The sequence below is a fragment of the Bos taurus genome, chromosome 1, assembly GCF_002263795.3.
Source record: "Bos taurus isolate L1 Dominette 01449 registration number 42190680 breed Hereford chromosome 1, ARS-UCD2.0, whole genome shotgun sequence".
NCBI classification, from domain to species: domain Eukaryota; kingdom Metazoa; phylum Chordata; class Mammalia; order Artiodactyla; family Bovidae; genus Bos; species Bos taurus.
This window is the reverse complement of record NC_037328.1, coordinates 95,568,885-95,594,245: the sequence shown is the minus strand read 5'-3', so window position 1 is coordinate 95,594,245 and position 25,361 is coordinate 95,568,885. Positions and strand designations below refer to the sequence as shown.

The window sequence follows — 25,361 nt, the reverse complement described above, 5'->3', positions numbered from 1 at the left end:
ATCAGTACTGGAAGCTAGGGAAGGAAACCAGACAAATGCCAGAAACTTCAAAGAATTTCTTCTAAATCCTGTGCAGTTGGGACTAGATTAAAGGCCTTCCAGGGCCTATCTGCCAGTCACCAATGAGCAGCTTGACCTGGGGAGATGAGGCCCTGGAGGCTGACTGCAGGACCCATCAGTGATTCTTTTGGCTCTTAAAAATTGAATGAGTTTGAAGGTAGCAGGGTAGCAAATAATGGTAAATGTTTCAAGCAGAGAGCCCATGCACAGTGGCAATAATTATATTGTTGGATAGTTTCCCCAAGCTCTGGAGATCTTCACTGCCTCTGTGGAACTGGGTGTGAAGGAGAGGCCTAAGTGGCTCCCTCAAGCAGCAGTCTGTCACTAGCTGTAGCGTTCTTTGCTGATGTACCTGGCTAGAGGTCTTGGCCTGGACAACTGTATCACACACAAGCAGTGAGCTTGGAGAAGGGGGTGGTGTCCACAGAAACCCTAGATATGAATTACACCACCAAGTCTGTCAAATAGCACAGCTCTTTCACAAAATTAAAAAAAAAAGGCTTTATAAATTGAAGTTTAGATGGCTTTTCCCCCCAAATTTTGACCTCACCTTCACACAACACATATCAGGGCTTCCCTGATAGCTCAGTTGGTAAAGAATCCACCTGCAACTCAGGAGACCCCAATTCGATTCCTGGGTTGGGAAGATCCCCTGGAGAAGGGATAGGCTACCCACTCCAGTATTCTTGGGATTCCCTTGTGGCTCAGTTGGTAAAGAATCCGCCTGCAGTGTGGGAGTCCTGGGTTTGATCCCTGGGTTGGAAAGATCCCCTGGAGAAAGGAAAGGCTACCCACTTCAGTATTCTGGCCTGGAGAATTCCATGAACTGTATAATCCATGGGGTCGAAAAGAGTCAGACATGACTGAGCAACTTTCACTTTCTTTTCACGCAACACATAAGGATTAATGTGAGACAGAGCATTGACTTAAACATGAAAAGTGAACCCATAAAGCTTCTCGAGGAAAACACGACATCTTCATGACTTTTGTTTGAGGAAGTTTCTTAAATAGGATACCAAAACTCTAACCTGAAAATAAAAGATTGAAAATTTGAACTTTATTAAAACAAATAATTTATATTTATTAAAAGATGACATTAAGAGAGAAACAAGGCAAACTTCAGACTGGTAGAAGGTATGTGCAATAGATGTTAACTGATAAAAAACTCATATTCAGACTATGCAAAGAATAAGATCAAATAAAAGAGTAAAACTGAAAAACAAACTAAAAATGGATAAAATACTTTAACAATCACTTTAGATAAGTTGATAGATCAATAAACAATAAGTGTAAACATTATTAATTAGAGGAAAAAGCAAGTAGCTAACAATACAAAGTGTTGGCAAAGATGTAGAGCTTTATGGAACTCTCATAAATTGTTAGTAGGAATATAAATTGTTAGTAGGAATATAAACTGATTTAAAAAAATTAATTTAGAAAAATGTTTAACAATGTCTACTAAAAACATATATATACCCTATGGCCCAGAATTCCAATTTTAGATGTATACCTTACATAAATAAGTACTTGTATCTATCAAAATACATGTGCAAGGGTGGTCACAGCAAGCAGCTTTATTTATGAAGTCAAAAGTGTATATATTTTAGAATATTCACATCCATGCAAAAAATGAAAAGAAAAACTACTGCAATATGCAAAAAAAAATGGATTGGTCTGAACATAATGTTAAGCAAAAGAAAACAGACTTAAAAGAGTAGAATGATGGCTGGGTTCATTGAGGAGCAGATGCCAAGATTGAATTAGAAGTGCAGATTTGCTGGGAATAGGAGTGGATGGAGAAAGCCTTCACCCCTGACATATAATGAAGGAAGGGAAGAAAGGGTAGAAAGAGCCTGAGGCAGTAGTGTAGTTCTGGGGAAATCTTGGCCAGCTCAAAGAGGAGCTTCAACACAAAGATTACCCATAGAAGGTTGCCTCACAGCCAGAAATGTTATACTCTTGTACCACCATGTTCAGTCATCAACTCTCACTATCCAGAAAGAGCATGATCTTGACTCAGAAGCTGAGGCACTCACATCTGGAGACTGTCAACTAATTGTACTCCTTGTGACAGGTGCTCTCTTGAAGGGAGATCTGAGTAACATACCTCCATGGCTGTCAGAGGGACAGCCGCTCTTGTGTGGAGTCCAAAGTCATCAAATCTAGACTGCAGGTATAGTCAGAAGAGCAGGGGGTTGTGACTCAGAGAGGGCAGGAAGAAGCCTGATGGCTAGTAGAAAGTACTCTAGTTTTAGATCTGCACAGTGTTCTGTAAGTAAGTACATTTTTACATATATATTTACATAAGTGTATGATATGTAAGTTATATTTCTGTTAAACAAGGAAGGGAATCCTTCCAAGATTACACATGGCCCTAATCGCTGAAGTTGTTTGATTAAAGAACTAGTCACATGCCTTCTTTTAAGATTTAAGAGGTTCCTAAAAGTGTTTTTAAGAAAGAGTTAAGACTTAAGAAAAAAACAAAAAACCTCCTCACCTGATTTCTGGAGGAGATAACTAAAGAAAACTCATTGTTTAAATATCAGAAAACTCCCATATCAGGTAGGACTAAGTTTGGCTGTGACGGTTACAAAATAATAGTAACTTAAATAAGATAAAATTTGTTTCACTATTACCTAAAAAAAAGTCCAGAGGTAGACAGTCCAGGCCTGATTTGGTGCTACTCAATGGGTGCCTTTTATCTTGCTGTTCTGCCGTTCTTGGCTGATGGTTTTTACCTCCTGTCCAAGAGCTATAGTCATTTTATCTGTATTCCAGCCACAGGAAAAGATGACGAAGGACACTCTCCCTTGCATTTAGAGACACTTCCCAGAAGTTACACAGAGCACTTCCACCTAACCCCCACACAGAACTTAGTTTTATGAGCACACCCAGCTACAAAGGAGTCTGGGATGTGTAGGTTTTATTTCAGGTGCCAGGAAACCAGCCAAAAAACAAGAGTTCTACTATCATACTAGGGACAAAGGGAAAATAGATATTGGGGAACAACTAGCCTATTGTACTGTAACCCCACAAAGAATTTGTAGTATAAAGGAAAGAAAACACTGCATGCAAAAGGTAGAGAAAAGGCAGACATAGTTTTATATATATACATATATATATATAAATTTATAGTTTAGGAATAGAAATTTTTAGATGCATCTGTACAATGATCCTAATTTAAAAAATATACATATATTTGGAAATAAAATATAAACTGAACAGAGTTGAGGAGGGAGTTAGTTGAGAGATAGAGCATTTTAAAGGTAATTACTCTACTGTGAGATTTTGTACTTGATTAGAAACAGTGGGGAGCAGAACTGATAATGTAGAAAATGAATCATTAATACAGTTGATAAACTTGATGAATTTTCCCCTAGTGAATAAGATAGGGAAAACAGATAAGGAAGGTGGGCATTTGGAGAGATAAGAGATGTGATACATGAACAGTGAAGAGTCATTGTGTGGATCACGGAGCTTTTCTGAACAAATAGAAGAGGAACAACATTTAAGACCACAACAAAGGAAACATTTATAAGCTGAAGGTAAATTTTAACCTGCAGATCAGCATAATTTCTTAAGTACCAGGAAAATAAATAAAATGAATAGAAATCTACATCTAGACATAACCTGATCAAAGTCTGAATTTCAAAGTAAAATAGAGGTGAAATCCAGGCAGAAAAAATATTTTCCCACAAAGGAAGGAAAATAATTATTTCTCTGATATATATTCGAAAGCTAAATATTATCTTTGGAGTGAAAAGGGTAAGAGGGCAGAAAGAACAAATAACCTTGGTAATTTATCAGGATTGAGATGTGGAGGTTCTATACTTGTATTAAAAAGAATGACACTCCCTTTCTTGATAGAATCATTGTATTTTAAATTTCTAAGTAAAACTTAGAAGATGGGGATATGTGAGCACTTGCTAGAAAATCCACATGCTTTCTGCTACCTATTATACAGCTGATTACACCTAAAAGGCAAGAATGAAAGACTGGATAATAAGTGACCCTCTTCAGTTCAGTTCAGTCGCTTAGTCGTGTCTGACTCTTTACATGAATCGCAGCACGCCAGGCCTCCCTTGTCCATCGCCAACTCCCGGAATTCACCCAGACTCACGTCCATCGGGCTGGTGATGCCATCCAGCCATCTCATCCTCTGTTGTCCCCTTCTCCTCCTGCCCCCCAATCCCTCCCAGCATCAGAGTCTTTTCCAATGAGTCAATTCTTCGCATGAGGTGGCCAAAGTATTGGAGTTTCAGCTTTAGCATCAATCCTTCCAAAGAACACCCAGGACTGATCTCCTTTAGAGTGGACTGACACCACTAAAACCGTTTAACTTAAAGAGGTTTCATCAAACCAAGTCAGAACAGTGAAAGCACCATCTTTTCATATGGATGCCACAGGTGTACAGGAATACACACTAATTTCTGAGCCAATCTCTCTCACCTTTTGTTTAATTATAAAGTACTGAACAAGATAGAACTTCATTTAGACCAGGAGTCTATCATAGTGTTCATGAGCCTTCATGCAGGGATCACAGAGACTGGAAGAGTTGGTCTGTGAAGTAGCATGCAAATTTTATGATGTGGCCATTTTTCTGGGACTAGGAGTCAACTTGCACAAGTTCTTAAAAGAGTCTGTGACTCCCCAAAAGACCCAGAACCAGTACCAACTGTAGACTTTATTCAGGGAGACTACTTCAATGGGGTTTTGAGGTGGAGGAAAGAGATAGGGTTGAAGTCTGAATACAATAAGTAAAAGTGGGGATTTATGGTCAAAAGAGCAGGATGGAGGTCAGTGGATGGACTAAAACAACTAAGAAGGAACATCAGGGGTAAAGGGGTATTCTGGCCGCATGGACCTAACAGGAGTCGCTGAGCACCAGTCAGGATCATCAGTTACCACCAGGGAGGTGATGGAGAACGAGGAGCCCTGTCGGATATGGAGCAGGATTAGATGTGGAAGGGGCGGGGAGAGTTCTTGCCAAACTGACTTAGCCAGGTTTTTGCTAACAGTGGTTCAGGCAGATTGTATAGAAATGAAAAATACTCCATTGTGTATATGTACCATAGCTTTCTTATCCATTCATCTGCTGATGGACATCTAGGTTGCTTCCATGTCCTGGCTATTATAAACAGTGCTGCAATGAACATTGGGGTACACGTGTCTCTTTCCCTTCTGGTTTCCTCAGTGTGTATGCCCAGCAGTGGGATAGCTGGATCATAAGGCATTTATGTTTCCAGTTTTTTAAGGACTCTCCACACTGTTCTCCATAGTGGCTGTACTAGTTTGCATTCCCACCAACAGTGTAAGAGGGTTCCCTTTTCTCCACACCCTCTCCAGCATTTATTATTTGTAGACTTTTGGATCGCAGCCATTCTGATTGGTGTGAAATGGTGCCTCATAGTGGTTTTGATTTGCATTTCTCTGATAATGAGTGATGTTGAGCATCTTTTCATGTGTTTGATGAGGTGGATGAAACTGGAGCCTATTATACAGAGTGAAGTAAGCCAGAAGGAAAAACATAAATACAGTATACTAACGCATATGTATGGAATTTAGAAAGATGGTAACAATAACCCGGTGTACGAGACAGCAAAAGAGACACTGATGTATAGAACAGTCTTATGGACTCTGTGGGAGAGGGAGAGGGTGGGAAGATTTGGGAGAATGACATTGAAACATGTAAAATATCATGTAAGAAACGAGTTGCCAGTCCAGGTTCGATACACGATACTGGATGCTTGGGGCTAGTGCACTGGGACGACCCAGAGGGATGGTATGGGGAGGGAGGAGGGAGGAGGGTTCAGGATGGGGAACACATGTATACCTGTGGCGGATTCATTTTGATATTTGGCAAAACTAAAATAAAATTTAAAAAAAATCAAAAAAAAAAGAAAAATAAAACCACAGAATTACAAATATTGTTAAAGGCAATAGATGGCAAGTCAAATACCAAAGAGAAATATGAAATATGTACTGACATCATAAGGACCCAGCGATAAAATGAGAGAAAATAAGGAAAATATAAGGGAGAGATGCAGGAAATCTAGTCAACATGTCCTAAGAATACAAAAAGGAGAAAATAGAATGAATGTGTTGGAAGCAATAATCAAAGGAATAATAGGGGGAAATTGCTGAGTTTGTAGAACTGAAGTTTATGAGGCAGTAAAGAAGAGGCATAGTCACCTTGATATATCATGTTGAATGTTACAAGATTTAAGGAGAAGGAGAGAACCTGTACAAGCATCCAGGCAAGAAAAAAATAGCTTATTTCTTAAGCAGTGGTTCTCAACAACAGCTATGTATTAAAGTCATGGGTGAGCCTTTAAAAAATACCAGTGTTTGGGCTTCATCTTTAAGCAGTCTGATTTAATTATTCTGGAAGGAGCTTTGGCATTGATATTTTAAAAATCTCACCCAGTGATTTGAATGTGCAGCTAGGGTTGAGAACCACTGCCCCAAGGGAAGGGAAATCATTGACTTTTCCCCTGGAGAACCAAAGACCATCAGTAAATGAAGTAATTATATTTTATAATTAGAACACTATTTTTATGTAATTAAAAAAATTTTAAATATCCACTGTTTTATTGCCTATGCCCTTCTATAATGCTTATTTACTATAAAGAATTAAAGTTAAGTTTCTTAATGTGTTAAGTTTAACAATTATAGGATTTAAAAAATCTAATTTCCACATATTATTAAAGACTAAATGCCTATGAACACTATAAAGGTGCTTCTATTAACATTTCTTATTAAGTCACTTTCTGGAAGTAACATGTTTGTGTAAAATCTTGCCAAAAACAAGAATATTAAAATGTGTTCTGCATTAGGAACAAATCCACGTCATAAGTATATTAGAAGTTAACAAGATTTAAAAGCAAAAAACATGAAACCAGAAGAACCTGGGAAAATGTGCTTGTAACTATAAATTCTGTAATTAATTTGCTTTACAAGTTTTTTGGAGATGCTAGGTCACCAGTTGACATCTTGGATTTGCTTTTTATTCAGTCAGAACATGTAAAAGAATATATTACTTGTGGCCAGATTGTAGTCTAAATATATTTTCCAACCAAATGTCCAGTTTTGATAGAAAGAAAACTATATAGTCATGTTGTTCTTTAATTCCAATTCAGGCATTCCTTACTTCTGCCCCAGCAGAGATCTCAGGATTTTATTTAATTCATGTTTCCCCAGGCTTCCACAGCTTGAGGACAGTAATAGAGTCACATTAAAGATCAAATCTAAATTCCATGGGCTCCTACCTTACCTTCCAGGGGATATTTCTGTAGGACGTCAGCTTCCTGCACTTCTCAAGCACTTACAAACGTCCCTGGGTGTGTTCTGTGTGGTCTGCCTCTGCTAGTTGCATTTCCTACTGTGCCACCGCCTGCTAGACAACCATTGCAAGCCACCATATCTGAAGTCCTACTGTATTTTGCAATAGTGAAGGCAATAAAGATCTTTGAGTCAAAGGTTTAAAGCTTCAGAGCGTTGTGTCGAGAAGCAGACAAGAAAGTTTCATCGCTCTTACCACTGTGCAGCCAGCTAGCTTGGCTCTTGCCTCAGCACTGTGTTTGTAAGTAAAGCTGTTCTTGGTTTTTATTTCTGATAGCCCTACTTTTTCTCTATGTGACTCAGCCCAGCAGGGCTTAAATCTAAGTGACAACTGCTTTGCTACTCAAAATCATCCCTCCCCTCCTTTGCCTAGTTTCTTCTTCTCTTATGGTTAGGTCTCTCCACAGGATGTTTCTTAATCCACATTCAAGTAGGTTTCTGGTGGGTTCTTTCCATAAGTTGGTCAGACGTGTCCATGAAGACTCAAGATGGGACTTGCACTGCACTCATACTCTGAAGAGGCCAAATACTCTATACAAAAAAATGGTGTTGCTTGAAGTTTGTTCTAATCAATTTGCTATGAACTGGTCTTTTTAAAAGAGCACATTATTAAAACACTGATTCAGTCATTATCAGTCATAAGATATTAAGTGGAATAGGCTAAGGTGGTTGATATCATAGATCTGTTTTACACTAGAGTAATTCAGGAGAAATTCCTGTTAAGAAACAAGGAGAAAAAGTTATTATTGAAGAACAAGTTTGAAAACTGTTCCAGAAATGTGCTCAGTGGGAGAAAATTTTTTTAAATAAAAATAACAGAATAAAGGATAAGTAGATTTCTTCTAGAAAAGTTTTGCATCAGAAGGAGGATTCCACCAGGAAATAAAAGCATTTACTATCAAGGAACTTAAGGAATAAGCAAGCCACAAATATTCAAGATTTTGTGAGGCTGAAGGATGGGAATAGGGAGATCCTGTGCATCTGTATATAGTAGTGAGTGATGAAGCAATATTAACACGTTAATATGGAAAGATCACAGGATTTTGGCTAATTAGAAGACAGTTGGAAAAAGATGTGGTTAAGAGAGAAGAGACACTTTTTTTGACCATGCCATGCTTCATATGGGATCTTAGTTCCCCGACCAGAGACCAGACCTGTTTCCCCTCGCTTTTGGAACAGAGAGTCTTAACCATTGGTCTGCCAGGGAAATCCCTAGTAATTTTTAAAAATACACATATTTCACAATGCCTTCTTTGTTTAAGCTGTTTGGAAGCCAAGGGCTTCCCTCATCCTTTCCAGGGAGTTTTTGTTTGTTTCTCTGCGTTGGTACTGCATTTATTTATATTGATAAGAAGAACTACCTAACTAGCCAGGTTACTAAATGCATGTTAACCCTAGTATGACTTCATCCCCTGCTGTGCTAGTCTTGCAATACGGCACCAGGGAGCAATTTTCTCCAAAATGGCAACCAACAAGGGAATAGATTCCAGGAAGGAAACCTCAAACAACTCCCAAGAATGGTGACAAGAATATTTTATGTAGCTGCAATGAGATATCACCTCAGACCTATTAGAATGGCTATTATCAAAAAGATTAGAGATAACAAATGTTGGTGAGGATATGGAGAAAAAGGAAATATGACACATGGTTGCTGGGAATGTAAGTTAGTCCAGCCACAGTGGAGAACAGTATGGACATTTCTCAAAAAATTAAAAATAGAACTTCCAAATGATGCAGCAATCCCACTCCTGGGTACATATCCAAAAGATACAAAATCATTATCTCAAAAAGGTATCTGCACCTCCTCCCCACTGTGTTCATTGCCACGTTATTTAAATAGCTAAGGCATGGAAATAGCCTTGTTCATCAATGGATGAATGGATAAAGAAAATGTGGTGTGAAAAAGAATATATACAATAAATATTATTGTATCTGTATAGAATAATATTGTATATATTTCACCCTATTTATTTGCTTCGAATAGTATTGTGTTAAAGAAAATATACAATAAATATTATTCAGTCATTAAAAAAAGAAGGAAATCCTGCCATTTGTAACAACTGAATGAAATTTGAGGGCATTTGAGGCTAAGTAAAATGTCAGACAGAGAAAGACAAATACTCTATGATCTCATATGTGTGGAATCTAAAAAAGCCAAATGCAAACAGAGCGTAGAATGGTTTGTTAGGGGCTGGCAGCTGGGGGAAATGGGGAGATATTGGCCAAAGTGTACAAACATGCAATTAGAAGATGAAAAAGTTCGAGGTTCTAACGTACAGCATGGGGATTACAGTTAACACTAATGTGTTGTTTGCTTGAAAGTTGCTAAGAGGATGGATCTTAAATGTTCTCACCACACACATACAAGGTAACTACATAAAGTGATGGATAAGTGAACTAATTTTATTGTGGTAATCATTTCACAGTGCATCAAATCATCACTTTGTCCACTTTAAATTTATACTGTGTTGTATGTCAGTTATATCTCAATAAAGTTGATGGGGGTAGGTGAAGAATATTTTATTATAGTTCCTAGGATAAAAGTTCTTATAATAAAAAGATAAGACCTTTTCAGTTTTTCAAGTGAAATACCAAAGAACATCTAATTTTAAAATCATATTTACTCATTCAAATACTTACTAACACCTGTTAGTTTCTGGGCACAAGTCTAGACCTGGTGAATATAGTAAGGTATGAGATACTGCCCAGGGTCTCAGAGAGGTTATAGTCAACTGGGGACTTAGGATGTAATCCAGGAATAGTGGTTTCTTTCCTTCCTCCAGCACTCCAGGCTCAGTGTTTCCTTGGACTTCCTTGGACTTCATGCATCCCCAGTACTGTGCATAGTTTTCCTCTCATCATGCTTCTGGACTTCATTCAAATATTACCTCCCTCAGAGGGGTCTTCCCTGATACTCACCTGCTCACATACCAGAACATTATATAATCAATATTTCACCCTATTTATTCCCTTCAAAAATTGTTCACGTATTTATTATTTTTCTTCTTCTACTAGAATGTAAGCTCTATGAGAGTAGGATTATTTCTTGGCTTTGTTATATGTACATGTCTGTTAGCATCAAGAAGACTGTCTGGTAAGGGCACAGCACTGGATAAGAGAATGAATGAATGGAAGCTAGATGAATGAATTCAGTAGTTAGCTTATGTCAGTCCTGGAGTGTGAAGTCAAGTGGGCCTTAGGAAGCAATACTACCAGAAAAGCTAGTGAAGGTGATGGAATTCTAGCTGAGCTATTTCAAATCCTAAAAGATGATGCTATTAAAGTGCTGCACACAAAACATACCAACAAATTTGGAAAACTCAGCAGTGGCCACAGGACTGGAAGAGGTCAGTTTTCATTCCAATTCCAAAGAAGGGCAATGCCAAAGAATGCTCAAACTACTGCACAGTTGTACTCATTTTACATTCTAGCAAGGTAATGCTCCAAGTACTTCAAGCTAGGCTTCAATAGTATGTAAACCAAGAACTTCCAGATGTACAAGCTGGATTTAGAAAAGGCAGAGGAACCAGAGATCAAATTGCCAACATCTGTTGGATCATAGAAAAAGCAAGTGAATTACAGGAAAACATCTACTTTTGCTTCATTGACTATGCTAAAACCTTTGACTGTGTGGATCACAACAAACTGTGGAAAATTCTTTAAGAGTTGGGAATACCAGACCATCTTACTTGCCTCCTGAGAAATCTGTATGCAGGTCAAGAAGCAACAGTTAGAACCAGACATGGAACAATGGACTGGTTCCAAATTGTGAAATAAGTATGTCCAGGGTGTGTACCGTCACCCTGCTTATTTAACTTATATGCAGAGTATATCATGCGAAATGTCAGGCTGGATAAAGCAAAAGCTGGAATCAAGAGTGCCAGGAGAAATATCAAATAACCTCAGACATGCAGATGACACCACCCTTATGGCAGAAAGGGAAGAACTAAAGAGCATCTTGATGAAGGTGAAAGAGGAGAGTGAAAAAAACTGGTTTAAAGTTCAACATTCAGAAAACTAAGATCATGACATCCAGGTCCATAACTTCATGGTAAATAGATGGCTAAACAATGGAAACAGTGACAGACTTTATTTTCTTGGGCTGCAAAATCACTGTGGACAGTGACTGCAACCATGAAATTAAAAGACGCTTGCTCCTTGGAAGAAAAGCTATGACCAACTTAGACAGCATATTAAAAAGCAGAGATCACTTTGCCAACAAAGGTGTGTATAGTCAAAGCTATGGTTTTTCCAGTAGTCATGTATGGATGTGAGAGTTGTACCATAAAGAAGGCTGAGTTCCAAAGAATTAATACTTTTGAACTGTGGTGCTGGAGAAGACTCCTTGAGAGTCCCTTAGACAGCAAGGAGATCAATCAGACAATCCTAAAGGAAATCAACTCTGAATATTCGTTGGAAGGACTGCTGCTGAATCTGGAGCTCTAATACTTCAGCCACCTGATACAGAGCCAACTCATTGGAAAATACCTTGCTCCTGGGAAAGATTGAGGGCAGGAGAAGAGGGGTGACAGAGGATGAGACGTTTAGATCGCATTATCGACTTAATGGACATGAGTCTAAGCAAATTCAGGCAGATAGTTAAGGACAGGGAAGCCTGTTGTGCTGCCTTTTATGGGGTCTCAAAGAGTCGGACACAACTGAGAGACTGAACAACAACAACAATTCAATATGATGATTACTATGGTGAAGGAAAGATCTGGGTATCTGCTTGCATCTAACAAATGAGGGGATAAACCATCTTTGGAAGAGACAGGGATTACTTCCTAGAGCACATGGAAACATGGATTTGAGAGAGGGGTCTGATCTGCAAGATCATGTAGATTAGATGTCTAAATATAAAAGGAAGTGAAGAGTGGGAGGAAAAGATGAAGAAGGAGAAATGGGCAGAATGCAGATATCTACCCTTAAAGAACTAGTGAGCCCCATTCAGCCTTTGTCCTGAGGGAGGTAGGAAGCAGATAGACCCTGAACAATGGCAGGTGGTAGGGAAAGGTCTTCCTTGTAGAATGTTCAACCTGAAGCACTGTGGAGAATGGGATGGAACGAACCAGGAAGCCAGGTGATGCAGTAATTCAGGCAAGAAATCATGAGGAGCTGAACTAAAACCAGGGTTATGGAAACAGAGCAGAGGGAAAGATCTGGTCCAGGGAGACCATTAGGAGGTAAAACAACAGCAGAGGGAGGAGTCAAGTTCAATTCCTCAGGTAGCTATACTTCCTCAGCTGAGTTCTCCATTTTCTAGAAAACAGTCCCAAGGACTGCAGCCACATTCTTTGGAGGCTATGCTAAGGCTAGGGACACATCTTCCAGATCAAACTTACAGCCATGTGGTCTGGGAGAGCCTTAGGGGTCTACCATTACTGCAGGAGCTAAAAAACATGGACCAGGTCTCTTTGTTTTGGCCTGCAGTTAACTTTAGCCCAGGCCACTTATATTCTGATATACATTGCAGGTAAGGATTTCTATTTCCTTCCAATCAAAAGCATCTATCTCCTTGTTAATCAAAATTCCTTTTAGATATCTATTCACTTCTGCACTTTTCCTAGAAATATTTGGTGAAGGCCTACAGCATATTAAAAACCAGAGATATTACTTTACCAACAAAGGTATGTCTAGTCAAAGCTATGGTTTTTCCAGTAGTCATGTATGGATGTAAGAATTGGACCATAAAGAAAGTTGAGCACTGAAGAATTGATGCTTTTGAACTGTAGTGTTGGAGAAGACTCTTGAGAGTCCCCTGGATGGCAAGGAGATGAAACCAGTCAATCCTAAAGGAAATCAGTCCTGAATATTCATTGGAGGGACTGATGCTGAAGCTGAAGATCCAATACTTTGGCCACCTGATGCGAAGAACTGACTCATTGGAAAAGACCCTGATGCTGGGAAAGATTGAAGGCAGGAGGGGAAGGGGAGGACAGAGGATGAGATGGTTGGATAGCATCACCGACTCAATGGATATCAGTTTAAGTAAGTTCCAGGAGTTGGTGATGGACAGGGGGGGCCTGGCATGCTGCAGTCCATGGGCTTGTAAAGAGTCGGACACGACTGAGAGACTGAACTGAACTGAACAGTGTGCTATGCTCTGGGAACAAATTCTCTGCCCTCAATTAATCTAATTTAGTGAAAGATACAAACAAACCAATCCCCCCCCCCCCACACACACACACAAATCGAAGTACACTGTGGTAAGTACTGTGAAAGAAGTACTCACACAAAAATCACAAAGCAGAGACCCTTAAGTGAAAGATGAATTAGGAGTGGGTGTCTTAAATCAGTTAGAGGTAAGAATGGTTTCTCAAAAAGAAAAACAACCTCTAACAAAAAATAAATTCCCATTAAAAAATAATAGCTCAGGTATAAATAAAAATGCATCAAAAACATGCATAGTTAATAAGTGATACTTTGAGTGCATGAAATGTGCCAGGAGCTATGGATCTTGTATTTTTTCCCCTCAGTTCATCCTCATACCAAACTTATGAGGTAGTAATACTTCCCTTATTTTACAGATGAAAAAGCTGAGGTTCAAAAAGGTTCAATATCGATAGTTGGCCCCAGGTCACACGGGAGCAGTAGAGCTAGGAGTCACACCTTGGCGGTCTGAGTGCAGAGTTTCTAATTGGGATGTAGCCCTGCCCTCCGAAGTTAGGGCCATTTCTCGACTGATGAGAATGGTGTTTAAGAGGTTTGTCCACTGTTCCACGTCACAGGTTGGGAATTCAACCCAGTTGGCTGAGCTCCAGTGTTTCTTCTCTTTTACACAGCCCTATCTTCAGGCTGAATGTATACTCTTTACTGAGAAAAGAATGAGAAAATACACTGGTAAAAAGAAACAGAAAGCTGTCTTCATTTTGTTCTCATATCAGTTCTCTAAGGGATGAGCCAAGCCTTGCCTCCTGCCTAAATGCCCTTGTTCCACAGGGGACTCTGTCAGAGGTTATAAAGTCTGAGGCAGTTAAAAGAGGGCTGGTGGGGCTAACTTATCCCCACCTATCACCTACCTCATTGCCCAGAGTACTGAGAAAGCTGTCAGCCCTTGACCGGCAGTCATTCTCAATGAACGTTTGCCTGTAACTGCTATTATTGTGTGGACAAATTAAAAACCTTTTTTTTCTTCAGAAACTAGACATGTGCAATTATTACATTGTTTATGACAAACTGGAAGGTTGGCCAAAATTTATGTTGAGATTCTTCAGTATTTGTACCCCAGCATCCCAAAGGCTGGTTAATCGTGGTGATAGAGGTCCTATTACCATTGATAGTCACATCTCCAGTTCCCTCCTGTATAACTGTGAGATCTGGTCTCTTCCTCACCTAAAGGGGGCCCCAAGTTATTCTGGTGGGCCCCAAGTTATATGGGGTGTCTTGCATAGTTTGCTGAAGTCCTTTCCCACTCAGACCTCTAGAATTCAGAGCCGTTACTTCTGCTCTCCTGGGTGAAAGCTGCTTTCGTGCCCCTTATTGCTGTTTCCCTCCAAGGCACAAGTGAGCTGGACTCCCTCTAAGCCTCCTTCTGCAAAAAGTCTGTTCTTTTCCATCAAAATTAGGAGTGATATTTCCCACACCTCTCCCTTACACCTTTCCAGCTGGGCCCTGAAGGAGCATTGCTGCGTCATGAGTTTCAGGAAGTCATTTGTGAAAAGAATGCTTTCAGCGTCTGTCCCCAATACTTTTCTCCATGAACCTTAGACTGCAAAGAGATCCTAGGATTCCTCCCCTATTCTCCCTGTCCCCCTCTCCCTCCAAGGAACCTGCACTGAGGAGACTTTTGCTCTCATGCTCACCGACTAGTCCAAAGTGGGGCATTACTCAAATTGGGAACCTAGCCCAAGTTCCCACTTGGGCTGGTTCACACTATTCAAGCTAAATGCTACCTTCTGTAATGAACATGGTCATATAGAAATTGTTGAGAAGATACTGAATTATCTCTAGTAGGAGTAAGGCCATCGTGAGATGAGAAAATAAAATACATGTATGTAGTGTGTACGGAGAAGGCAATGGCACCCCACTCCGGTGCTCTTGCCTGGAAAATCCCATGGATGGAGGAGCCTGGTGGGCTGCAGTCCATGGGGTCGCTAAGAGCCGGACATTACTGAGCGACTTCACTTTCACTTTTCACTTTCATGCATTAGAGAAGGAAATGGCAACCCACTCCAGTGTTCTTGCCTGGAGAATCCCAGGGACAGGGGAGCCTGGTGGGCTGCTGTCTATGGGGTCACACAGAGTCAGACACGACTGAAGTGACTTAGCAGCAGTAGCAGTGTGTGTGTATAAATATGCATGCTCAGTCTCTCAGTCATATTCAACCCTGTAACCTGCTCTGCTCCTCTGTCCATGGACTTTTCCAGGTAAGAATACTGGAGTGGGTAGCCTTTCCGTTCTTGAGGGGAATCTTCCCAACCCAGGAATCGAACCCACATCTCCTGCATTGACAGGCAGATTCCTTACCTCTGCACTACCTGGGCAGCCCAGTTTACGCTAAGCATGTATAAATATACATATACATAAAATCTCACTTGCAAACTTGCTGAAGAATTGCTCTTTCTCATTCAGGAAATGAACTCCAAGAAAGAAGCTTTCTCTTGCCTTGTTGGAGCCTTTGGGAAGCATAAGTAGACTGATGCAGAGAGGATAACATGGTCCAGGTAGTCACAGAACCTGCAGGGTTGATGGTGGGACCCCCCCCAATAGGCAGAACAGGAGGGCCACAAGTTCATCAATTACCCTGTAACTTGAGTAAGTCACTGAACCTCTGAGCCTTACATTTGTTTTTATGCTAAAATGGGGATAATTTTACAGTCCTGACAGGGTTGTTTGGGTTCAACATAGTTATCTATGTTTTGTAAACTGCAAGTGTCAAAAATATTAGTTGTTACAATATTGCTTGCAAGGAAGAACTAGAACAAAAGTTTAGATGGAGGCAAGGGTGTCTCTTGTACGTGATGAGGAGAGTTGTCTCTAAAGATTATGGGGGTTGCAAGCCTTAGAAAGGTACCTCAGGAAAGAGGAAAAAGTCTGGGCAGAGAAGTCTGAAAGAGTTGAACGGGGTCAAAGAGACTGTCTGTCTAGACATGTTTTCTGAAGAGTCCTAATGTTCTTATTAACAGTCCATGGGCATCTCCAGCTTGATCTGAGCAGCAGTTCTTGTTGATACACCGGGCAGAGCTGAGGCCAGGAGCCTTGTAAGCCGAAATATGAACCAGAAGCGTAAGTCAGTGCCACTCAGACTTTGGGCCTGAGATTGCATGGGGTGTGTGTGTAGGTATGTGTGTGCTTGTCTCACAGGTGCAGGCTTCAACCGCAAGTCCAAGCTGCACAAAACTGACAACACGAGGCTCTGCAGTCACCTTTCATTGCTGAGCTCTTATTTGTACTGCCAGGGAAATACCAAAAATTTCCTTTTGCAAGGGCCAGTGTGAACCTGGCAGGATACCCATGACTGAGGAGATGGTCATGAAGTCTGGTAATGAAAACAAATTTTTAAAATTATGTAAGGTAGAAACTAAATATTCAAGGTAGCAGGTTTCATTCATTATAGGAATGTTTCTTTAAGATGAAACAATAAACGCTTCTGCTGAGGTTTCTGGTTGAAGCGCCAGGCCTCACCCAGGAAAGGATTTAAGAGTATGTGTGTGTGTGTGTGTTAGTCACTCAGTCCTGTCTGACTCTTTGAGACCCCATGGACTGAAGCCTGCCTGGCTCCTGTATCCATGGGAAGAATACTGAAGTGGGTTGCCGTGCCCTCCTCCAGGAGATCTTCCTGACCCAGGGATTGAACCCATGTCTCTTGTGTCTCCTGCATTGGCAGGCGGGTTCTTCACCACTAGCGCCACCTGGAATTCCTTGGTGGCTCAGATGGTAAAGAGTCTGCAAGGCAGGAACCCAGGTTTAATCCCTGGGTCAGGAATATCCTCTGGAGAAGGGAATGGCAACCCGCTCCAGTGTTCTTGCCTGGAGAATTACATGGACAGAAGAGCCTGGTGGGCTACAGTTGATGGGGTTGCAAAGAGTTGAACAGGACTAAAGCAACTAGAAAGAGAGTGCGCCACCTGGAAAGCCCTTTTAAGAGTATAAAGTATGTTAATTGTATTGGTTTCAAAGAGGGCAGAGGGATTGCCACACTCTCAGACTCCAGGTACATCTGACTGCAAGGCAGCAGTTGACATCTGGAAACCCCCATATGAGAATTGGTTTTGCCCCCAGAATGAGGGACACCGTCTTGACAGTCTTGAATTCCTTTGTGGATGGTGTAACTAAGGAATTCCAGGTGAGCTGCTTCTCACAGTTGGAAAACAGGCAAGGCAGAGAAAGAACTATATAATCTCCATCCTGCCTCACCTGGAGGACAATTTACTTTCTGTTGTGGAAAAACATTTCACATCCGCCTTAAGAAGTGGGAATAAGGAAGAGTGGTTAGCGGCAGTGAAGAGTGCTCCTGCTTCAACATCACCCTTTGTCATTTGGTCCCTGTGTGTGGAGCAAAACCTCAGGTTTTAATACCAAAAAAAAAAAGTCTTGAATGAAACCCTACAGTACCTAACTTCCCACCCCTGCTCCCAGGTTAGTTTACATTCTAAGGAAATGTCAGGGTGTTTTGTAACATCCTGTTTTGTATAGTAGTAGTAGTGTTACTCACTCTGCTGCTGCTGCTGCTAAGTCGCTTCAGTCGTGTCTGACTCTGAGCGACCCCATGGACGGCAGCCCACCAGGCTCCCCCGTCCCTGGGATTCTCCAGGCAATAACACTGGAGTGGGTTGCCATTTCTTTCTCCAATGCATGAAAGTGAAAAGTGAAAGTGAAGTTGCTCATTCGTGTCCGACTGTTCGCAACCCCATGGACTGCAGCCTACCAGGCTCCTCCATCCATGGGATTTTCTAGGCAAAAGTACTGGAGTCACTCAGTCGTGTCCAATTCTTTGGGACCCCACAGACTGTAGCCTGCCAAAGTCCTCTATCCATGGGATTCTCCAGGCAAGAATACTGGAGTGGGTTGCCGTTTCCTTCTCCAGAGGATCTTCCCCTGACCCAGGGATCGAACCCAGGTCTCCTGTGTTGCAGGCAGATTCTTTACAGTCTGAGCTACAATTCTGACAAAAGGAAAGAACCGACAATGGTTTAATCTTAGGCACTCAGACGGGCAGTCTGAGAAACTTAGGGATGGTTTCCCTGGCTCCTCTCACACCACAAGCAACTCCCTGACACTCAAAACTGACCTCTGTGCATATAGATGTATGTCTAGTGTGTAACAGGAAGTTTGCTTTGGCTGGTCTCAGAGGGATCCATTTGTCTAGGGAGCTCTGCACGGCCAATGAAGCCACTGCCTCCCTTGCCATCTTAGCAGCTTTAAGAGGGTGGAGTATTTTTCTTTGAGGCCAAGTTTGGCCCAGAGAACTTCCTCACTGAAATTTTCTGCCAGGTTGGGTTGCTTTTCTTGCATAAGTCCACCCCTTACTCTCACCCCATCCCCCTATTTGCCTTTGGTCAAATTTCTGGAATTTTGGCCTATGTTTGTGGGGTTAGGTCTATTCCTTCCTGGTGCAGTGGATGCAAAGATATGCTTTCTCTTGGGTGAAATTTACAAGCACATTTTCCTCTTTGACAGGAACAAAGAGCCACAAATATTTCCTAAGGGGAGAAAAAAGCTTCCAGATGCAGGACTCCAAATAAATGTGAGGGTTCCCCCCCCCCACTTTTTCCTTTGGCATTTTTTAAGCTTAATAATTGCACTGGACATATTTATCCAGAAGAAGGCCCACAGTTTTCCCAACTTCACTGAAATTTCCAAGTTACAAATACATCCACCTCTCCCTTGCTTGGGCTCCAGGCCATTTATCTCTTTCTTAAGGCAGTCACCACAGATGTCTTGAGTTTCAACCCTGTCTAGGGACTGAGGAAGATAGGAGAAGGCCCCTTTTTCCTCTTAGTCTCCTGAGCTCTGGTAACACAGAATAATCAAGGTGGGAGGGACACTTCTAAACTCTTGAACCATCAGTAAACTAATTTTAAATTATCTCTACTTAGAGGGTTACTGAAAAGAAAATTATAAATGTCAAGAAGACCTTTCAACAAACTTTTACAATCTGTAGCATATTTCTATATTTTTTAAACTAATTAAAGCATTCTAATTGGTATCATTTTCTATTTTTAGTTTATAATCTTAAAATTTTTCTCTTACCATGATCAGAATAATTGTGGGAGATACTTAACTCACATGTGGAAAATCATTATCACCCACATGTTTTTTAAAAGGTTTTTGAAGAAATAAGGTACTTACATTTGATTAGAAAAACAGCTCTCCTTTTAAGCGTTGGCAAAGAATGCACTAAGTCCTAAGAAATCATTTTGGTTCTATGTCTTAACATTTACTTATAAGCAATCATGGAGACATTTAATGCAGCTAAATGGCTTTAAAGAAGGCTGAGCACCAAAAAATTGATGCTTTCAAACTCTGGTGCTGGAGAAGACGCTTGAGAGTCCCTTGGACAGCAAGGAGATCAAACCAGTCAATCCTAAAGGAAATCAACCCTGAATATTCATTAGAAGGATCAATGCTGAAGCTGAAGCTCCAGTACTTTGGCCACCTGATGTGAAGAGCTGACTCATTGGAAAAGACCCTGGTGCTGGGGAAGATTGAGGGCAGCAAGAGAAGGGGACGACATAGGACGAAATGCTTGGATGGCATCACCGACTCAATGGACATGAGTTTGAGCAAACTCCAGGAGATAGTGAAGGACATGGAAGCCTGTCATGCTGCAGTCCATGGGGTCACGAAGAGTCAGACATGATTTAGCAACTGAACCACAACAACAAATGGCTTTAGCCAGTTTTTATTCTAACAGGAATGAAATTAAAGTGCCTAGGAATCAGATTCTGCTTCAGGAGGTCTGGGGCTAGAGAAATATTCCACATCTCTAATAACAAATTCTCAGGAGATGCAGACACTGCAGGTCCATGGAGCTGAGAGGACGTAGAGTACAGTACATCTTCCTATCCCTAAGCTGCCACTCATGGGTGAAATACATATGTGGACACGGGTATCATACAGCCTCAAGAATACAGGGGAATGGACTGCTCCCTCCAGAGGTTCCCTTGGTATGTTTTTTACAGTGGATTGAAAAGTGATTTAATCTATGCTGTTCAAAAAATAAGCGAATCCCTTCTAAATTCTAAGCCCTAGGCTAGTCACTATCTAACATAAAGTTGCATAATACTGCATAATATAAAATATAAAGACCTTATTAAATTTGACATCTGTACTCTGATTATCACCTCTTTCAAGACTAAAGAATTCTCTATTGCTCCTTCCCACCCTTGCAGCACTTTTTATTTTGAAAATTTTCAAATCTATAGAAACACTGAAAGTGTAAAATAACTAACAAATTTAAACCTAGATTTACCAATCTTTAACATGCTGCTATACTCTCTTTCTGTCTGTGCATACACATCTATATACAATTAAATATACACTGAGCTTATTTTAATGTTTGTGGTCAAACTGTTTGACAATAAGTTGCAGCTCTCAGTTGTTCTTTTTCATGTTGCTATTGTTTGTCTCCACGACTGGCCCAGCTACAAGATAACGTTAAACCAGAGCTCAGTGGGTCCAAGAGGCAAAAATGGCGTGGAGTTTCCCAAACTTCCTAGGATCAGTTTTACAGAGGAGGAAGCAGACAGTAGAAACCTTTGTTTCACCTTAAAAAATCTTCAGCAGGTCACTCTTAAATTCTGTCCATTTATCGCACTCTCCACCATCTTTAAGAAGATATGGAATAATTGTGCTGAAGACCGCCAGAAATAAGCACTCTAACATGGAAGCAGAGAATAACTAATTTTGCTAAACCAAACTCACTTTGTGAGTTCACGTTTCACTAATGAATTTTTTCATCTATTGCTAGGAAAGACAGAGAATCAGTCTTATTCCAATGTGATTAATAGATTCCGAAAATATTTTTTGCAATATTACAAAAGGAATTTATTCATGCTTGTTTCATCTTTATGTACCTTCATCTTTTTATTTCAAAATAGCCATAAATTAGCCCTTCTGAGAAGGTCTCTACATTATTTCTAAGGGTTTCCCAGAGAATTACCCCATGTATTTTCCTGATCAAGTCTAACTGGTACTTCCAGTCTAGGCTTCCTATCTTGCCATCACACCGCTGCCTCTGTGGCTAACAACCTGAGGAAGAAACCCCACACAGAGTGATCCTCTTACCACCACCCCTTGCTCAGTATCATGCACAGCACAAACACACACTCTCTCTGTTTCCTGGTACCTCTCATATTGCTGAGGTGCTCTCATCCTGGCTCTTCAGTGTGTGACAGCACAAATGAGACTAGCCGTGGCTCTCAGAGAGGAGCTAGGAAAGGTTTGGGGCTCATAGAAATGCAACACAAATAATAAGTACGTTTTTGACAACAACTGCTAGCTTTGCTAGTGTTCAAACTCAGGGACCCATATCCTACTTTAGCATCCATAGCTCCCAGAGATTCTCATGTGGTTTGGAACAACTAAACCTCCACCAGTGGAAATCGGAGCTCAGTTGCCCTTCGGTCCCATGAGAGGAGGGTGCTTCCCTGCAAGTCTTGCCTGTCATCCTGTCTCAGGACTGACCTCACTCCAGGATGCATTGCAGTGGGTTGGATAACTCTCTTCAGAATAACAGCATCCTATTCCTGGGTGTGGACTGCCTCCTTAGCCCAGTAACTCAATCACAAGAGTTACCAGGATATTTCTCCAAGTCCATATTAAATCTTTTTCGCATTTTTATTTTCTTCAGCATGAGATTAGGTCTGCTTAGCCTTCCTGGCATGGTCAAATCTTGCTTGCATATCTCTAGTCATTGCCAGATAAGAAAATAATAATTTATGAATAAACATTTATTTTTCAGACATAAAAGAGTCCACGTTCAGCTATTGGTTTTTAAAAAAATCTCAGATATGCAGGGTAGAGCTTTATCCAATTTACACTCCAGAGCAGAATATTTAATAAACCCTGCTCAAGTGCTTGGGGCTTCCCAAGGGTAAAGAACCTGCCTGCCAATGCAGAAGATGCCAGCGATGCAGGTTAGATCCCTGGATCAGGAAGATCCCCTGGAGAAGGAAATGGCAACCCACTCTAGTATTCTTGCCTGGAGAATCCCATGGACAGAGGAGACTGGTATGCTACAGTCCAGAGCATTGCAAAGAGTCAGACACTACTGAAGCGACTTAGTACGCATATACGCTCAACCACTGTACAGGGGTTATCTCCTGCATTCAGTTCTTTCACAAGAGCAGAAATTGCTTGAGTAAAAACAATCACAATATCTAGTTTCCACCCAATAATGCAGAAACCACATGCCACCTCCAAAGCAGCAGCTCAGTTAGTCCACTGTTCTCTCTGAGCGCCTTGTTGCACTTACATGAAGTCACTCCAGTTCTCTATAACATTCTATAGTGGTTGCTTCTTAAATTTCACTAGTCAGAACTGGTATATGGCCATAGATTCTGTATCTCAGAATGGATTTTAAAGGTACTTTCAGGAAAGAAACACATTTTAATTTTTTTAAATTGTGGTAAAAGTCACATAGTATAAAACATACTATTTAACCATATTTAACTGTACAGTTCAGTAGCACTAAGTATATTCACACTGTTGTGCAATTTTTACCATCATCCATCTCTTGAATTTTCCATCTTCCTAAATTGAAACTTCTTCCCCATCAAACTTTAAGTCCTCATTCCCCCTCTGCACCCCCCTCACCTCTCTGCCCCTGGCATCTACCAATATACTTTCTGACTCTATGATTTTGACTATTCTAGGTACCTCATATAACTAATGAAACAGTATTCCAATATATATTGGAGTGCATTTTTAAGGTTAACTTACATCCTATGAACAGATTGTACCTTTCCTTTTTGCCGCCCCCCACCCCGAAGTTCTCACTAGTTATTTTATACACAGTATGTGTTTATGTCCATCCCAATCTCCCAATTCATCCCACCACCCCCGCCCCTGGTGTCCATATGTTTGTCCTCTATGTCTGTGTCCCTATTGCCGCCGCTGCTGCTGCTAAGTCGCTTCAGTCATGTCCGACTCTGTGACCCCATAGACGGCAGCCCACCAGGCTCCCCCATCCCCGGGATTCTCCAGGCAAGAACACTGGAGTGGGTTGCCATTTCCTTCTCCATGAAAATGAAAAGTGAAAGTGAAGTCGCTCAGTCGTGTCTGACTCTTGGAGACCCCATGGACTGCAGCCCACCAGGCTCCTCTGTCCATGGGATCTTCCAGGCAAGAGTACTGGAGTGGGTTGCCATTGCCTTCTACTGGTTTGCAAATAGGTTCGTCTGTACCATTTTTCTAGATTCCACATATATTTTACTCAAAATGGATTAAAGACCTAAATGTAAGGTTGGACACATTAAAACTCTTAGAGGAAAACATAAGCAGAACACTCTTTGACATAAATCACAGCAAGATCCTTTTTGACCCACCTCCTAAAGTAATGAAAATAAAAACAAAAGGAAACAAATGGGACCTAATTAAATTTAAAAGCTTTTGCATAGCAAATAAAGCCATAAACAAGACAAAAAGACAACCCTCAGAATGGGAGAAAATATTTACAAACACATTTTGGGTAAAATGCTGTTTGTTTGTTTTTAAAGAAATCACAAAGAGGCCAAATAGTTAATTAACAGCAATGACAAAAATCTCAGACAGTTTTCTTTAACACAGAACCATTTTAAGAATAGAATTAAAAATATTTCACACATATAAAATTGTTCTGATGATATAGAATTTGAAACTTCTAAAACGTGAAAACTGAAACTTTTAGCTTATAATTTGGAATCCCATTGAGGCAAAAATAGACAAACTTTGAAGAGGATCAATCAGATCCTTTTATATTGGATTTTTGCATATTTCTAGAAGAAAACAACACTAAAATTCCAACTACTTCCTTATTAATAAAAATTTATGTGAAGATAATGGTGTAATTCCACCTTGACGATGCTTTCTTTTCAGCTGACTTGATCAACACAATGGTGTAGTGGTTTATAAATTTGTGATAATGTAGGACAATTTATTTATGAATGGCTTAACAACAGCTGCTTGGCTGAATGTTTTGTAGAATTCATTGAGTTCCACTAAATGGAAAGAAGTGTTTTTATTTTGTTTATCATGGCCAAACCAGTCATCTAGTGTTTCTAAGACAGCTGTTATCATCTGTTGGCCAGAACTGCAGCCTTTATCTGTGAAAGAGGACACTAGCTCAGTCATTTTCAGCTAATTGGCAGTAAGCAACTGGTCAAAGCTGGAAAGTGTAGATACTTATGAAGCAATATCTTTAAATTCTAAGTTGCAATCCACTAATGGTCATGAAATCAATTTAGTGGATTGCATCTGACATTTTTTAAAAAGTGCATTAGAATAAAAAATAATATGTCGTTGTTGATTAGTCACTAAGTCATGTCTGACTCTGCAAACCCATGGATTGTAGCCCACCAGACTCTTTTGTCCATGGGTTTTTCCAAGGAAGAATATTGGTGTGGGTTGCCATTCCTTCTCTAAGGGATCTTCCTGAACCAGGGACTGAACCTGTGTCTCCTGCTTAGCAAATGAATTCTTTACCACTCAGCCACCTGAGAATCCAAAAAATACCTTAAAAAAACTAAAAGTAAGCATGTTTTTATGATATTTTAAAGTTTTATTTATATATTTTCCCAATCATATATAAACTATTGCATGCTAAGTCACTTCTGCTGCTACGAAGTCACTTCAGTTGTGTTCGACTCTGTGCGACCCCATGGACGGCAGCCCACCAGGCTCCCCCATCCCTGAAATTCTCCAGGCAAGAACACTGGAGCGGGTTGCCATTTCCTTCTCCAGTGCATGAAAGTGAAAAGTGAAATCGCTCAATCGTGTCCGACTCTTAGCGACCCCATGCTAGAGTGGATTGCCATGTC

The 25,361-nt window shown here is 40.6% G+C and overlaps 2 long non-coding RNA genes across 3 annotated transcripts in view; one reads left to right on the top strand and one right to left on the bottom strand.

Annotated features, from left to right (window-relative positions):
• LOC132345697 (uncharacterized) overlaps positions 1-25,361 on the bottom strand; it is a 45,125-nt gene that overhangs the window by 5,022 nt on the left and 14,742 nt on the right. The window lies entirely within an intron of this gene.
• LOC132345694 (uncharacterized) overlaps positions 1-25,361 on the top strand; it is a 42,927-nt gene that overhangs the window by 4,180 nt on the left and 13,386 nt on the right. For both annotated transcript variants that reach the window (XR_009495167.1, XR_009495165.1), the window contains exons 2-3: positions 15,973-16,064; positions 16,527-16,626. This is a non-coding gene — a long non-coding RNA (uncharacterized lncRNA). The remainder of the gene's footprint in view (positions 1-15,972; positions 16,065-16,526; positions 16,627-25,361) is intronic.